Consider the following 16,712-nt stretch of genomic DNA (forward strand, 5'->3'; position numbering starts at 1 on the left):
CTTTAAGGGGTTAAAGGGTACCTCTCATCAAATAAACTTTTGATATATTTTAGATTAATGAATGTTGAATAACTTTCCAATAGCATGTTAATGAAAAATATGCTTCTTTCTATTGTATTTTTCCCGATCAGTCCTGTCAGCAAGCATTTCTGACTCATGCTGGAGTCCTAAACACTCAGAGCTGCCAGCCTGCTTTGTTCACAGCCAAACTGGCAGCTCGTAGTGTTTAGGACTCCAGCATGAGTCTGAAATGCTTGCTGCCAGGACTGGTAGGGAGACCCCTAGTGGTCATTTCTTCAAAGTGGAAAATTAAATAGAAAGAAGCATATTTTTTAATAACATGCAATTGTAAAGTTATTCTGCATACATTAATCTATAATATATCAAAAGTTTTTTTTGATGAGAGGTACCCTTTAAAGGGTACCTTTCATTAAAAAAAACTATATGCAGAATAACTTTCCAGTTGCATGTTATTAAAAAATGATTTTCTATTTAATTTTCCACTTTGAAAAAAATGACCACTAGGGGTCTCCCTGCCTGTCCTGGCCGCAAGCCTTTTTTTTTAATAAAAAAAATCTCAGACTGCAGCCAGGACACAGACAAGAAGACAGACAGGAGCCAACATGGTGCTCATAGCACAGCAAAGCAAACTCCTGACTCTGCCTTACTGCATGCCCTCATTAATTTTACGATCTGAGCTCCAATCTTTCTTTTCTCTACATGTGCAGTTGTAAAAAGAGAGGAGAAGACTCAGAGCTGCCTGCTGTGCTGTGATCACTGCCATGCCCCCTTCCTCCCTCACACTAGGATGGCTGAATAAGCAGCCAAGAAGACAATAAATCTGGTACAAAGAGGGGGTTTTGAATGAAAAGAAACACAGGGATAGTGTCAGTGAGAGTCATGGACAAATGGGGGGGGATTAGGGAGAGTTTAGATCACGATTGGTACTCTTCAGGGATGTGGAATTCCTATCGCCCGACGTCCGGGACAAGCAGTTTTGGGCGCCGGGCAGGTGAATTTGTCCGGCCCTTAGCCCGGCTTCGGGCAAGCAGGGCAGGACCTGACAAGTCGCCCGGACCTCTGCAGTCTGTATGGAGCGGGCTGCCGACTCCTGCCCGCTCCATACTCTGCGGCCCCCGGCTATAAGAACCTGTGTCCTCCGAAGCAGAGCAGGGGAGATGAGAAGCTGTGTATGTCTGTGGGAGGGAGATGAGGGGACGTGGCTTCTTTCTCCCCGTGCAGACCTGCGTCCTCTGCCTTCACTCCCCCCAGCTGTAGCTGAGGGGAGAAGGCACGTCTGCACGGGGAGATGCATGCGGCGCTCACAGGGGAGTATGGAGTGGGCTCGGGATTCCTGCCCGCTCCATACTCTGCAGCCCCCGGCTGTTCTTAGTAACCGGTGGCCGCCGCTAATAGCCAGCATGCGGCGATCGCCGCGGCTGGCTATTAACCCTTTAGATCGCCGCTGTCAAAGCTGACAGCGGCGTCTAAAGGGACATGTGAATGCTCCCTGGTGGGCTAGTGGGGTGGATCGCCCCCCCGCAGCGCGATCACGGGGGGTGATCCACTATAGAGGTGGCTGGAGGACTTGCCTCTGTTCCCTGCTGTCCCGCTCTGTCATTGATAGATCCTGGTTGGACCAGGCTCTATCAATGGATCACAGAGCACACAGATTAATAGAGTTCAATAGAACTCTATTAATCTGTATGAGGAATCTAATGATTCCTCCTATAAGTGTAATAAAGTGTAAAAAAAAAAAAAAAGTGTTAGTAAAAGTTTGAAAGACACACATTAACCCAGTGGTCTTCAAACTGTGGCCCTCCAGATGTTACAAAACTAAGATTTCCAGCATGCCAGGACAGCCATTGGCTGTCCGGGCATGCTGGGAGTTGTAGTTTTGCAACATCTGGGGGGGCCACAGTTTGAAGACCACTGCATTAACCCCTTCCATGTTAAAAGTTCAAATCACCCCCTTTTCCTATATAAAAACATGCAAACATAATAAAAATAAACATATTTGGTATCGCTTCGTGCGTAATTGTACAACCTATTAAAATATAATATTATGTATCCCGTACGGTAAATGTAAAAAAAAATACCAAACCACAGATGTGCAGTTTTTATAATATCCCAGAAGAAAAAGTTAAAAAGCGATTAAAAAGTCAGATCAATACCAAAATGGTACCGATACAAAAAACAGATTATGGCGCAAAAAATGAGCCCTCATACAGCCTGGTATGCAGAAAAAAAATGGGGTTAAAAAATGGCAATTAATAAAATTAATTAAATTAAATATACCGTGTTTCTCCGAAAATAAGACCGGATCTTACATTAATTTTAGTCACAAAAAACACACTAGGGCTTATTTTCAGGGTAGGGCTTATTTATTTATAGGGGGCCTGCAGGAGTGTGGAGGATGGGGGGCTGTAGCAGTGTGGAGGATGCCGCACCCCCCCCCCCCCCATCTTCCACACTGCCACAGCCCTCCATCCTCCCACAGCCCCCATCCTCCACACTGCTATACAGCCCCCCATCCTCCCACAGCCCCCCATCCTCCCATAGCCCTCCATCCTCCACACTCCCGCAGCCCTCCATCCTCCACACTCCCGCAGCCCTCCATCCTCCACACTCCTGCAGCCCCCCCCATCCTTCACACTGCTACAGCCCCCCATCCCCCCCCCCCGTCGTCCTCCACACTCCTACAGTGCCCCCCACCCCTCTGCCATAATAAACCAGCACTTGCCCACCTTCATAGCGTCCGCAACTGAAGCTGCAGCTCTCGGCGGCAGCGGCGGGATCTCCTTCTGCTGCTTACCGGTAGCAGCCGGGGCAGGGACACGTCCGTGACGCCTGGCGTGCATATATTGCAGGATATATATATATATATATATATATATATATATATATATATATGTGTATATGTATATGTATACTTTTTTTTTTTTTTTTTCAGAGAATAGGTTATTGAAAAATTAAAAGGTATCCTTATAGTAGGTAGTTATGGCTATTATAGGGTGAGGAGGAAAAAATCGGAGCATAAAAGCGAAAATTGGCCCGGACAAGTGGATCGTCATGAGGGACAAGTAGATTTTGCTCCATTTTAGTCCCGTGGACAAGTAGTTTTTTTTATAAAATGTCCACACCCCTGCTCTTTTAATAATAGAAGTGACTTTTAGGTGATGAGTGGGATTATACAGTCAGTTAAGTTTATGCTTAATACACACTCCCTGACTATAATCTCACCCATCACCTGATTGTCACTCCCATTATTAAAATGAAGTTTACGCCCATCTGACTTATTCCAAATTGTCAGATTAACTACAAACCCTCATATCTCTGGAATAATAGGGCGTATCATGAAACTATAAATAGGTGTGTGATCAGTGAACCATAGGCTATTTATTAATAATAATCACATTTTTTGGGGATGGCGACAGGTCCGCTTTAAAGGAAAACTGTAATCCTGTTCACCCAAATTTAACCTAATTCACCAGGTTATAGTGTGGGTGGACAGGAGACCGATATGGGGTCTCTGACTGAGATACCTACCTTCAGTCCGGCGCCTGGTCCCTCTAAAAATCAGCTTCTATCTTCACTAAATTGCGCGCTGGAGTCGAGCCTGCTGGGAGAATTTGAATATTCATGGTCGCTGGTCACTTGAGCACTTATGCCTACTGAGTGCTCACGTGACAAGCAACCATGAATATTCAAATTCACCCGGCGCGTCCGCCTCCAGTGCTCTTCTCTTATAAGGACCACCCATTATTGCTGCACGATTTGGGAATAATGTGCGATTCTGATTATGGAGGTTAATATTGCATCTCCTGACCTTTACACGTTTGCCGTGCAGCATTGTGAGTGTGAGTTTTTTTTTTTTAAACTCCTTCTGCCACTGCCTAAGCTGCTGTTGCTGGAGACGCTGCTGCCGAAGCATGAGCCTCCGCTGCTGCCCTAGCCTGAGCCGCTGCTGCTGGAGCAGGTAATCGCTTAATTTCGACAAGGGCCAAATCAAAATGTCTCAATCTGCAATAATCACGATTTAATTGTGATATATCGTGCAGGCCTACCACCCAGCTATGTATCTTCTTAAAACATAAAAATGGTGTGGCAGTCCCCATATATAGAAATATTGATATGGCTGTAGTGTGTGACTATGATGGGAATTTTTTATTGCATTTAGAGCTTTTTTCTTACGCCGGGCAATCAAAATGTCCGACATGCACCTAAGTGCTTTTTTGCGACTTTTGTGGGTATGCAGAAAGTACCAAGCAGTCTTAGCTATGCAACATTCAGTTTTCACATTGCAGTGGATATGAATTTATGAAATGCGAATGTCGCACATTGGTTAAGAAATAAATAAAAAAAGGCCCAAACCTAAGCCAGGTTAGACCCGACTTACAAAACAGCCTTTGGAGGGCACTTTTTAAAAGTCTCACAAAAAATTCCTGAGGCGAGGAGGAATCATTCAAAATGGTTTTCTGCAGTGATTTATTTATTTATTTTTTCTTCTCTGGGCCAAATTCATCTACCCCCTTGCTTGATAGTATGACAAATTTGTTACAAAACCAAAGCAAAGCATTATTTTTATTTTTTTTAAACTCCCTTTCCCAAGTCAACAAGGATCTCTGCACCCGCGGGTTACAGTTAATTGATTCCCCGATGTGGGTATCATGCTTGCGGGGGACAAGCTGACAGGTTCTGTTCTCCTACGGGTAACAGAAGCTGACACCATCTTTCCCCCCCGCAGCACTGACAGCTTGGCCCCCGCGCTGTCTCCACATCGGGGAATGAATCAAGTCTGACCCACGGGTTCAGTGCTTCTGTTCCCGGTCCCCGATATGGGAACAGAAGCTGACACCTACTCCCCCCCACAGCGCTGTCAGCTTGGCCCCCCACACGTGCTGTCCCCATATCGATAAATTGTCATCAGCTTGTGCTATCACAGCAGGAGATGGCCTCCTGCTATGGGAGCCTAACACACACTGAAGAAAACTGTGTTACAACACAGTATAGGTGGTCACGTGACATACAACGAATTGTATTTTGTCAATATTTGTAGCATGTATTAAATCAGCTGTTAGCTGTTCTGTGATCCCTTAAGTTACAATATTTTCAACATACAATGATTTTTCCTCAATGTAACAGAAATAATCCAGATCTTTGGCTTGTGTGAATGGCTGAAAGATCTATCCAGAGTGAGTATTTTACTGCTAAAACTTCGATATTACTGAAGTGCATCTACTGATTGGTACCGCCCTTTACCTGTGTCAGGAATAGGTGATCCCTTAGACACACAGGTGAGGGTGGCTCTATTTTGTGTTTTATGTTATGCTGTGTATACTACACTGCTCAAAAAAATTAAGGGAACACTAAGATAACACATCCTGAATGAATGAACTAATTGTATGAAATACTTTCGTATTTACATAGTTGAATGTGCTGACAACAAAAATCACACATAATTATCAATGGAAATCAAATTTATAAACCCATGCAGGTCTGGATATGGAGTCACACTCAAAATCAAAGTGGAAAACCACATTACAGGCTGATCCAACTTTAATGTAATGTCCTTAAAACAAGTCAAAATGAGGCTCAGTAGTTTGTGTGGTTTCCACGTGCCTGTATGACCTCCCTATAATGCCTGGTCATGCTCCTGATGAGATGGCGGATGGTCTCCTGAAGGATGTCCTCCCAGACCTGGACAAAAGCATCCGCCAACTCCTGGACAGTCTGTGGTGCAACGTGGCATTGGTGGATGGAGCGAGACATGATGTCCCAGATGTGCTCAATCTGATTCAGGTCTGGGGAACAGACGGGCCAGTTCATAGCATCAATGCCTTCCTCTTGCAGGAACTGCTGACACACTCCAGCCACATGAGGTCTAGCATTGTCTTGCATTAGGAGGAACCCAGGGCCAACCGCACCAGCATATGGTCTCACAAGGGGTCTGAGGATCTCATCTCGGTACCTAATGGCAGACAGGCTACCTCTGGCAAGCACATGGAAGGCTGTGTGGTCCCCTAAAGAAATGCCATCCCACACCATTACTGACCCACTGCCAAACCAGTCATACTGGAGGATGTTGCAGGTAGCAGAACATTCTCCACAATGTCTCCAGACTCTGTCATGTCTGTCACATGTGCTCAGTGTGAACCTACTTTCATCTGTGAAGAGCACAGGGCGCCAGTGGCGAATTTGCCAATCTTGGTGTTCTCTGGCAAATGCCAAATGTCCTGCTTAGTGTTGAACTGTAAGCACAACCCCCGCCTGTGGACGTCGGGCCCTTATACCACCCTCATGGAGTCTGTTTCTGACCGTTTGAGCGGATACATGCACATTTGTGGCCTGCTGGAGGTCATTTTGCAGGGCTCTGGCAGTGCTCCTCCTTGCACAAAGGCAGAGGTAGCGGTCCTGCTGCTGGGTTGTTGCCCTCCTATGGCCTCCTCCACGTCTCCTGATGTACTGGCCGGTCTCCTGATAGTGCCTCCATGCTCTGGATACTACGCTGACAGACACAGCAAACCTTTTTGCCACACCTCGCATTTATGTGCCTTCCTGGAGGAGCTACACTACCTGAGCAACTTGTGTGGCTTGTAGACTCCGTCTCATGCTACCACTTGAGGGAAAGCACCGCCCCCATTCAAAATTGACCAAAACATCAGCCAAGAAGCATAGGAACTGAGAAGTGGTCTGTGGTCACCACCTGCAGAACCACTCCTTTATTGGGGTGTCTTCTGAATTGCCTATAATTTTCACCTGTTGTCTGTTCCATTTGCACAACAGCATGTGAAATTGATTGTTAATCAGTGTTGCTTCCTGAGTGGACAGTGTGATTTCACAGAAGTGTGATTGACTTGGAGTTACATTTTGTTGTTTAACCCCTTAACAACCACTGTCCCGGTTGCTATCAGCAAACAGGACCCGCGGCTAATACCGGACATAGCTGATCGAGCTGATGTCCAGTATTAACCCTTTAGACGCCGCAATCAAAGTTGATTGCGGCATCTACAACAGGAGAATATGCTGCCGGTTAGCTCAGCGGAGCTGTTCGGGACCGCCGCAGGGAAATTGTGGCGTCCTGTACAGCTGAGAGGATAGCGGGAGGTGCCTTACCTTCTTCCCAGCTGTCCGATCTGTGTTTGATTGTTCCAAAGCTGAAATCCAGGCTTGAGCAATGAAGCGCAGTAAACACTGATCATTGCATTCCTATGGCAATGCATTGAACAGTGCCTGCACTTAGTGTATGCAATGTTATAGCCCCTAAAGGGGGCCATAACACTGCATAAAAAAAGTAAAAAAAAAAAAAAAGTTAAATGTGATTTAACCCCTTCCCTAATTAAAATCAGAATCGCCCCCCTTTTCCCATTTAAAAAAAAAAAAGTGTGTAAATAAAAATAAAAACACGTGGTATTGCCGCGTGCATAAATGTCGGAACTATAAAAATATATTATTAATTAAACCGCACGGTCAATGGCATATGCGCAAAAAATTCCACTTTTTATACCATAAAAAAATGAATAAAAAGCGATCATGACGCAAAGAATGACCCCTCATACCGCCCAGTATGCAGAAAAATAAAAGTTATAGGGGTCAGAAGATTTTAAATGTATTAATTTTTATGCATGTAGTTATGATTTATTTTATTTTTTTTCAGAACGTTAAAACCAAACCTACCGTATATTTCGGCGTATAAGACGACTTTTTAATCCCGACTTTTTTTTCGGAAAAGTCGGGGGTCGTCTTATACGCTGGGTATTGGGGTCCGGGATAGTAAAACTTATGACTATCTGCCCGGGCCGGCTCCCGTGAACGGGGGCCGGCCAGAGCAGATAAAAACTAATTACTGATACTAAAAACCAGGGTGTCTCCAGCTGTTGTGAAACTGCAACTCCCAGCATGCCCGGACAGCCTTTGCCGGTCCGGGCATGCTGGTAGTTGTAGTTACACAACAGCTGGAGGCACCCTGGTTTTTAGTATCACGGGAGGAGATAATCATAGCTTTTCCTATGCCGGACATCCCTGTGTCCCGAAGGATCTTTTCGGGACATAGGGATGTCTGCCGGTCACTCACCATTCCCCGACCGGTGCGCGTCCTCCTGCGGTCCTCCTCCGCTTCTCCGCCTCTATGGTTGTACGCACGGGACGTCAGTGACGTCCTTCTGCGACCATAGAGACGCAGGAGGACCGCAGGACCATCCCAGGAGGACGCACGCCGGCCGGGGCCTGGTGAGTGACCGGCGGCGCGTCATCTTCTTTAGTGATCCGGTCACCGCTCCTACAGGCCGGTGGAGCGGTAATCAGAACACTGTGGGGGCAGTACAGACATACAGCCTCCAGCCATACATTGTATATGGGGCTGCCTACTAATATGGGGGAGCTGCATACTAATGTGGGTTAACTCCCGACCTAATGTAGGGGGAGCTGCCTACTATTGTGGGGGAACTGCTGACCTAATGTGGGGGAGCTGCCTACTATTGTGGGGGAGCTGCCTACTAATGTGGGGGAACTGCTGACCTAATGTGGGGGAGCTGCCTACTATTGTGGGGGAACTGCCGACCTAATGCGGGGGAACTACAACCTAATGTTGGGGAACTGCCTACTAATGTGAGGGAGTTGGCAACCTAATGTGGGGGAACATGCTGCCGACCTAATGTGGGGGGAACTACAAGGTATTGTACATCGCGGTAGAAGGGGTAGTCTTAAACGGCGAGTATATCCCAAACTCTCTATTTTAACTGTAAAAGTTGGGGGTCGTCTTATACTCCGGCATATACGGTATATAAGTAGGTATCATTTTAACTGTATGGACCTACAGAATAAACATAAGGTGTCATTTTTACCGAAAAATGTACTGTGTAGAAACAGAAGCCCCCAAAAGTTACAAAATAAAACAAAAGACAGACAGCGCTCCATCGTGTGATACCGTTTTTTCACACAAAATTTAGTAAAGGTGGGTATTACTCTTACCCCAAAGGGTTACACTCCAGCAAGTGCAACAATGGATCAAGGCGTAGAATATGAATAAGATGTCAGGCAGCCACTCCTCGTCTCGTCAAATGTAACGATAAATAGATAAAAACTCCAGGGTGTGGACAGGATACACGGGCGCTCGACAACCAGGTAGCAGGATAAAAAGTATTTATTTTCCCATAATGCAACGCGTTTCACAGCACAGCTGCTTCATCAGGCATCAAGCCTGATGAAGCAGCTGTGCTGTGAAATGCGTTGCATTATGGGAAAATAAATACTTTTTATCCTGCTACCTGGTTGTCGAGCGCCCGTGTATCCTGTCCACACCCTGGAGTTTTTATCTATTTATCGTTAAAAGTTACAAAATTGCATTTTTTCTTCAATATTGTCGCACAATGATTTTATTTTTTTCTGTTTCGCTGTATATTTTTGGGTATAATTACTGATGTCATTAAAAAGTAGAATTGGTGGCACAAAAAAAAGCCTGGCACCCACAGTAGGTAAGTTTTCCTAGTATGCTGGTGTCTGTTGTAGGTAGTTCTAGGTAGTTTGCCAGCCCCCCCCCCCCCTTCCACTGTATGAAGTTTGCCTGTATGTAGGTATGATCCTCCTGTATGTAGGACCCTCCTGTAAGGTATCTTGGGTCATGTTATGTACATTGGCCCAGGTAGGTAGGTAGTGTGGCCAAGGAAGGGTCAGTAGGTAGGATCCTAACCCCTAGCGGCTACCTGCATGCATTACTAAACGCCATCTTTCTGCCAGACAACGTGCATGTCTAATAGTGGTGGCCATTAGTAACATGCAGGTAGCCTCAGGCAGATTGTACTAGCAGAGTACTGATAACACTAAACAGTGAAAGCAGTCTTATTGCTTATTTAAGTGCCCTATGGGAGGGCTACCTCATGATAAAGGAGGCTAATATATATATATATATATATATATATATATATATATATATATATCTATATCTATGGAGAGCAGCACAAGAGGTAGTGGGTACAAGCAGTCACAGGGGCCCCGGTCCTGGGTCCAACAAGGTAGACAAAAAAGGAATTGACTGCAGCACACCGGCGTATACAGTAAAAAAAATTGTAGCTTTATTCCATAGATACAAGGACTACATTTCGGTTGTCTCACACCACCTTTGCCAAGTCAACTTGACAATGGTGGTGTGAGACCACAGAAATGTAGTCCTTGTATCTATGTATTAAAGCTACAACATTTTTACTGGATATGCCGGTGTGCTGCAGTCAATTCCTATATATATATATATATATATATAATATGTCAATTTGAGTAGCTGTATTAGTCCAGTGATGCAGATGCAAATCAAAAAATGTTGCAGTATCTTGTAATACCTTTTTTATTGGACTAACAGAATTTTGTAGCGACAAGCTTTCGGGATTCCTCCCTTTATCAAGTCCAAAGCAAATCTCTGAGATTTGCTTTGGACTTGATAAAGGGAGGAATCCCGAAAGCTTGTCTCTACAAAATTCTGTTAGTTCAATGAAAAAGATATTGCAAGATGCTGCAACATTTTTTGATTTGTATCTATCTATCTATCTATCTATCTATCTATCTATATATATATATATATATAGATATACAAATTCTAGTTTAACCCTAGGACAGTCCTTTTTCATTTTTGTGTTTTTAGTTTTTTCCTTGCATTTTAGTCTTTCAGTATTTCACGTGCAAGGCCATGTAAAGAGGCTTGTTTTATTTGTGACCAATTTCCTTTAATGACCATTTTTTTTCCACTTTATCGTAGATTTTGTGGTAAAATAATTTCTGGAGCACGATTGAAAGAAAAATTAGATTTTGCTACTTTTGAGGGTTTACATTTCTACACAGTTCACTTTATGGTTTAAATACCATGCTGTACTATACGCAATTGATATAGGTTTTGTTTTTATTTTACTGATTTAAAAAAATATTGAAGGAGATTTATCAAAATCTGTCCAGGGAAAAAGTTGCTAAGTTGTCCGTAGCAACCAATATGATTGCTTCCTTTTATTTTTCAGAGGCCTTGTCAAAAATGAAAGAAACAAGATTGGTTGCTATGGGCAACTCAGCAACTTTTCCTCTGGACAGGTTTTGATAAATTTCCCCCAATAACTTTTTTTTTTTTTTAAAAATGAGCATGCTTAAAAGGGTACTCAGCCAGGGATTTGCTAAGTGGGCTGTCATTGAAGCCCATATCCGAGGGTTTGGGCCGAAGCAGCCGAACCCCGTATAGGAGATCATAGGGGGCCCCAGTGGTTGGACCCTCTGGGATCATAAGCTTATTTTCACTCTAAAATAGTCTTCTTCTGACCCTAAAACACCTTTATTTTTCCATATAGGGGGCTTTATAAGGGATAATTTTGTGCCATGATTTGTAGGAGAAGGAGGATGATTTAAACTTTTATTAGGGAAGGGGCTTACATTAAGTAAAAAAAATTTCTTTACACTTTTTTTTTTGTGCCTGTGGGGCCACGATTACATGCAATGTTTCAATTGCATACGCAGAAAAATGCTCTGCCATAGCACAACATTGATCAGTGTTACCGGCACCTCATTTGTACAGGCGGCTGAGGCCGCCTGCACATTTAGACATGGAGCATGGTAAGGGACCTCTGTCTGTCCTCTCGGCCTATTGGGGCCCTGAGCTTTTTCCGTGGTCCCAATCAGCTACCCTGAGCAATTGGCAACTACTACAGTTTTCTACTTTTAGATGCCGCAATTAACTTTAATCGCAGTGTCTGAAGGGTTAGTGCCATTGATCGCGGTGAGAGCTTTGGAGGGGGAGAAGGAAACCTTTTTCTGTAATAAAATATTATCTTATTTTAACTTGAATTTTTATATAAATATATATAATATATATGTATATGTGCAAAGTTGTTTGAATTGACATTTACACTTTGAGCCAAAAAATCTTCTATAAGAGTGTGGTAAGGAGGCATAAGTACCTCGGTTGCATAAGACTCTTCACACCATCCTGTGGTGCACATTGAGTATATACACTAGGAAAATCTCCTAATATACATTTTTGCTCCTATACACAATAGTAACTCTGCATTTTTGCCCAGATAATCTAAATTTACCCTTGCTCTACAAAAGGAGAAATCTGTCAGCAGCAGAAGGGCATGTGTCTCATGACTCTATTGGACTCCGGCTTCAGTCACAGTGTTCTGAAACTATTAATCTGTGACATAACTACTGTACATTCACACATAACTGACACTGCTGAAATCTGAATTTCTGTCGCTTCTTCATACTGCCTTCAAAGGTGGTGACAGATTACCTTTAATCAGAATCTATTGTATGGTTTTTTTTGCTGCTTTGATCAGGTCAGAAGACTATTAGAGTACATGTTTGCTATACATTAAAATCTTTACGAGCTGACCACCTAAATTTGTACAGTTCTCTTTTAAAGGTATGGTCCTTTCAAAGAAAAACGTATCTTTTTAGTGCTATTATTGTCCCTCAGCATGGTTGGCACTCTCATTCAAGTTCCTCCGCATTCTGCCACCCTCTTGTTACTTGTTCCCAACATTGCTCCCTAACAATCTAATCTCTGGTCCCTAGCCTGACTTGTCATTTTATCCCTAGTACCCAGCATTACTCATCGTCTTATTCCCATGGCTCACCTCTTGTGTGGTCCCTGAGCATTGCTCCCCATCCTATTTCTGGTCCCCAGTAGGACTCCCTATCTGTTCCTGGTCCCATGCCTGGCTTAACATTTTATCTGTAGCACACTGCATTACTCTCACATTACTTTAATTCATAACACCCAGTTTGGCTCCCATATCTTTCTTGAGCCCCAGCATGACTCCCCCCATTGCAGCATGACATGAGCTGCACCCTCCCGTTTCTGATAGCCTCCTGACTCCTTTCTAGTGATGCTGTCTCCTGCTGGAAATGCTCCAATGATGGGACACAATGCTGGAAGCCTCTCTCCCTTGCAAGTCTCCTTCTCTTTGCATCAGTTCTTATTTTTCAATGGGGATCTGCATCCAGATAATTCAGAGCACATGTAAGTCCAAAGTGTGTTTTTTTTTTTTTTTGTTCAAGATAAAGATTGCTTGAAAATAAGTCTTGTTTGGATAAGGGGTGGCAGCGTCTGTAGACTATAATGGAGGGGGGGTTAAATCGATGACAGATAAAGTTGTCTAGATGGGGAAGGGTTTCTCCGTACTTCTGAGAATTCAAATATTTTACATGGTAAATGTAATGGGTTATATGTGTTAGAATATAAAGTAGGGCTGGGCAAAGTTACTTCTGTTTAAATATCTACAGAGGAAGTTATAGTTCTTTTCTGTCTGACCACAGTGCTCTCTGCTGACACCTCTCTCCATGTCAGGAACTGTCCAGTGCTGGAGAGCACTGTGGTCAGAAAGTATACAGCAGCTGATACTGGAAAAATTTAGACTTTTAAAAAGAAGTAATTTACAAATCTGTATAACTTTCTGTCACCAGTTAATTTTGAAAGAAAACAAATTTTTTTTTTCACCGGAGTACCCCTTAAATTTTTTTTTTTTACTATGCTACAGGGGGTGTAAAGTTAGTGTAGTTCATAATATAGTGTCTGTACCTGTGTGTGACTGGTCTCACAATTCTTCTGTGATTTGGAAAGTGATCTCAAACTTTCAAGCATGGAACTGTGGGATGTGTAGTTCAGAGAACAAAATCAAACCGGAAATACTCAGTTCTGGCAGTTAAGTACTAAAATCACCTTATGGTGGATAACCCTTTTTAATGGTTCCACCTCCCTATCTTTTTTGTTTGTCCCAATAAATGTAAAATTTACAAAGAAAGCAACTTAGCAATAATTCTTATGAGTCCCAATAGTAAAAAAGTTCCATATAATCTAAACCTGCATTCATATTCCCTTCTTTCCTTTACTGGCTAACCTATCAGATGTACATTAGCAAAGGGACAAATAGGAAGTATAAAACTTTAAGATTGCAGGATTACATAGTTACATAGTGGGTGATTTTTCTAAGGTATGTATATGTAGTAGATTTTGCCTCATTTTTATTTGTGGTTGTTTTGGTGCAAGTGAGCATAATTTTATGAAAATTTGCATGGCGTGTGATAAATTTCACGTACAGTGGGGAAAAAAAGTGTTTTGTCAGCCACCAATTGTGCAATTTCACCCTCTTAAAAAGATGAGAAGCCTGTAATTTTCATCTTAGGTATACCTCAACTATGAGAGACATAATGAGAAAAAAATAATCCATAAAATCACATTGTCTGATTTTTAAAGACTTTGTTATATCCCCTTTGTTGGCAATGACAGAGGTGAAATGTTTTCTTTAATTCTATTCACACACTGTTGCTGATATTTTGGCCCATTCCTCCATGCAGATCTCCTCTAGAGCAGTGATGTTTTGGGGGCTGTCACTGGGCAACACAGACTTTCAACTCCCTCCAAAGATTTTCTATGGGGTTGAGAACTGGAGTTTGGCTAGGCCACTCCAGGACCTTAAAATGCTTCTTACGAGGCCATTCCCTTGTTGCCCGGGCAGTGTGTTTGGGATCATTGTCATGCTGAAAGACCCAGCCACGTTTAATCTTCAATGCCTTTGCTGATGGAAAGAGGTTTTCCCTCAAAATCTCACGGTCGGCTTCGTTTTCGGCCGTATGCGGTTTCCCGACTGCAGGCAAAAACGTGGTCGACCGCAGAAAACGAAGCCGACCGGAGGCTGCGGTTCACTACGGTCGGCTCATAGACATGCATTAAATACGGTTGCCGAATACGGCTGAGTGCGGGCGCCGTGTTTGAGCCCCGCCCCCCTCCTCCCAGCCGTATACGGGAACTGTATTTAACAAAATGTGGTGTGAACCCAGCCTAATACAGGTAACAAGTGGAGGACAGAAGAGACTCTTAAAGAAGTTACAGGTCTGTGAGCCAGAAATCTTGCTTGTTTGTAGGTGACCAAATATTTATTTTACCGAGGAATTTACCAATTCATTAGAAATCCTACAATATGATTTCCTGTTTTCTCCCCCCCCCCCCATTCTGTCTCTCGTAGTTGAGGTACACCTATGATGAAAATTACAGGCCTCTCTCATCTTTTTAAGTGGGAGAACTTGAACATTTGGTGACTGATTAAATACTTTTTTCCCCACTGTATGTAGCCCTAATCACAGAAAGCAATTTACCCCACCACACCATTTTACTAGCTAAATAAAAAATTTTGGTTGACTGTAGGCAATAGGCAAAAGCTTCTACAGTAACTAACCAAGAATTTAGTGGACAATTGACAGTCTTGTTCAAAGTGCCGCTTCCTGAATGAATTGATAATGACCCCTCTTCCTCATGTTGCTTGAAACACATTTATGGTCTATTCGCACATACAGTATTCTGCGCAGATTTGATGTGCAGGATTTTCTGCTGTAGAATACAATGTAAACTGAACGACTGAATACGGCTTGAAATCCTGTGCATCAAATCTGTGCAGAATACTGTACATGTGAATAGACCCTTAAAGGGGTACTCTGCCCCTAGTAGCAGCACTGGCCCGGAGAGCATGGAAGGTCCCAGCGACCTGGAATCATACGTCTAGGGGCGGAGTATCCATTTAACATGCTTACAAAGCACATGTTTATTCTGTAGTGTTTATGACAAGACACCTTAGAGGCTCAGTGAAGCCTAGTATTGTGTTGATAACAAAGGTGCCTTGAAAACTTGAGAAGTACTACAGTGATCTTGTAAAGTATATTTAATATTTTTTGATAAGTTTGTCTAAAAACGGATATATGACAACTGTATCATTACCACCGTTACACATAAGTTTAACTTTATTTTTATTGCAAAGTAGTGAAGATAGCTTAGATCATTGTATGATATAAAAAAGGATTTAGAAAGCTTTTTCTAGAGGTGCTCAGGGCATGTCTACATGGGCATGTTTTTTGTGGGTTTGCAGAAGGTAAGTTCATGACCACTGCAAGCACATCTGGAGAAAAACGTCTAGCTAGTTAGTGTAGAGATCCCGGTGGAGATTTGTGTTCTGAAAATTAAAACACCTAAAAAATATACATCAAAGGGAAGAGTAAAACCAATGATCAGTCCCCCCCCAAAAAAAAAAAGACCCCAGACATCCGGTGCTCGGAGCGAACTTCACTCCATGCTGGATGACTGGCGGAAGCTTGTGATGTCATGCTTGTGACGTCATGGCCACACCCCCTCCATGCAAGTATATGGGAGGGGGCGTGACGCCGCCTCCCATAGACTTGCATTGAGGGGCGTGGCCATGATGTTACAAGCCGGGCGTAGCTTCCGGCACTGCACCCGACGCTCTAAACGAACGCCGGTTGCATCAGGGAGATTGCGGGGCTCCCACTTCTGGGGCAGATAGGGGATAAGATATCTAGGGGCAGAGTACCCCTTTAATATTCCTGGGATAAGAAGAAGCTATCCTAAGCTAAAGAATAGAAAGGGGGGAAAAAGGTCAGACTAAATGGCCCATGTGATCTCTTTCTGTGTTTCAATGATGACCACCTTGCAGTTTTCTGTTTATTGTAGAAGGCAGTAGGATTACATTTTTTTTTTTTTTTTAGGGTTTATATTAGTGTTTTTACTATTTCAGATTGTATACTATACAATCTGATTTTCTGTGTAGAACCTATGTAGGCCTCATCCATATATGTAGCCAGGACCTTTTATTTAGCACATACCAAATATCCCTGAACTTTGTGCAAACTGTTGGAAGTAAACAGCCCAGTAGGTGTTTCTCATTGCTTCTTTATTT

General features: G+C 43.2%; 1 protein-coding gene across 6 annotated transcripts in view; it reads left to right on the plus strand.

Annotated features, from left to right (window-relative positions):
• SAMD8 (sterile alpha motif domain containing 8) overlaps positions 1-16,712 on the plus strand; it is a 96,919-nt gene that overhangs the window by 25,874 nt on the left and 54,333 nt on the right. For 2 of the 6 annotated variants that reach the window (XM_056531293.1, XM_056531290.1), the window contains exon 2: positions 12,856-12,991. The exons of the other annotated variants lie outside the window; for them this stretch is intronic. The gene's annotated coding sequence lies outside the window, so the exon portion shown is untranslated. The remainder of the gene's footprint in view (positions 1-12,855; positions 12,992-16,712) is intronic. 6 annotated transcript variants of the gene reach the window in all.

Source organism: Hyla sarda, chromosome 7 (assembly GCF_029499605.1).
Source record: "Hyla sarda isolate aHylSar1 chromosome 7, aHylSar1.hap1, whole genome shotgun sequence".
In the NCBI taxonomy this organism is placed as follows: Eukaryota; Metazoa; Chordata; class Amphibia; order Anura; family Hylidae; genus Hyla; species Hyla sarda.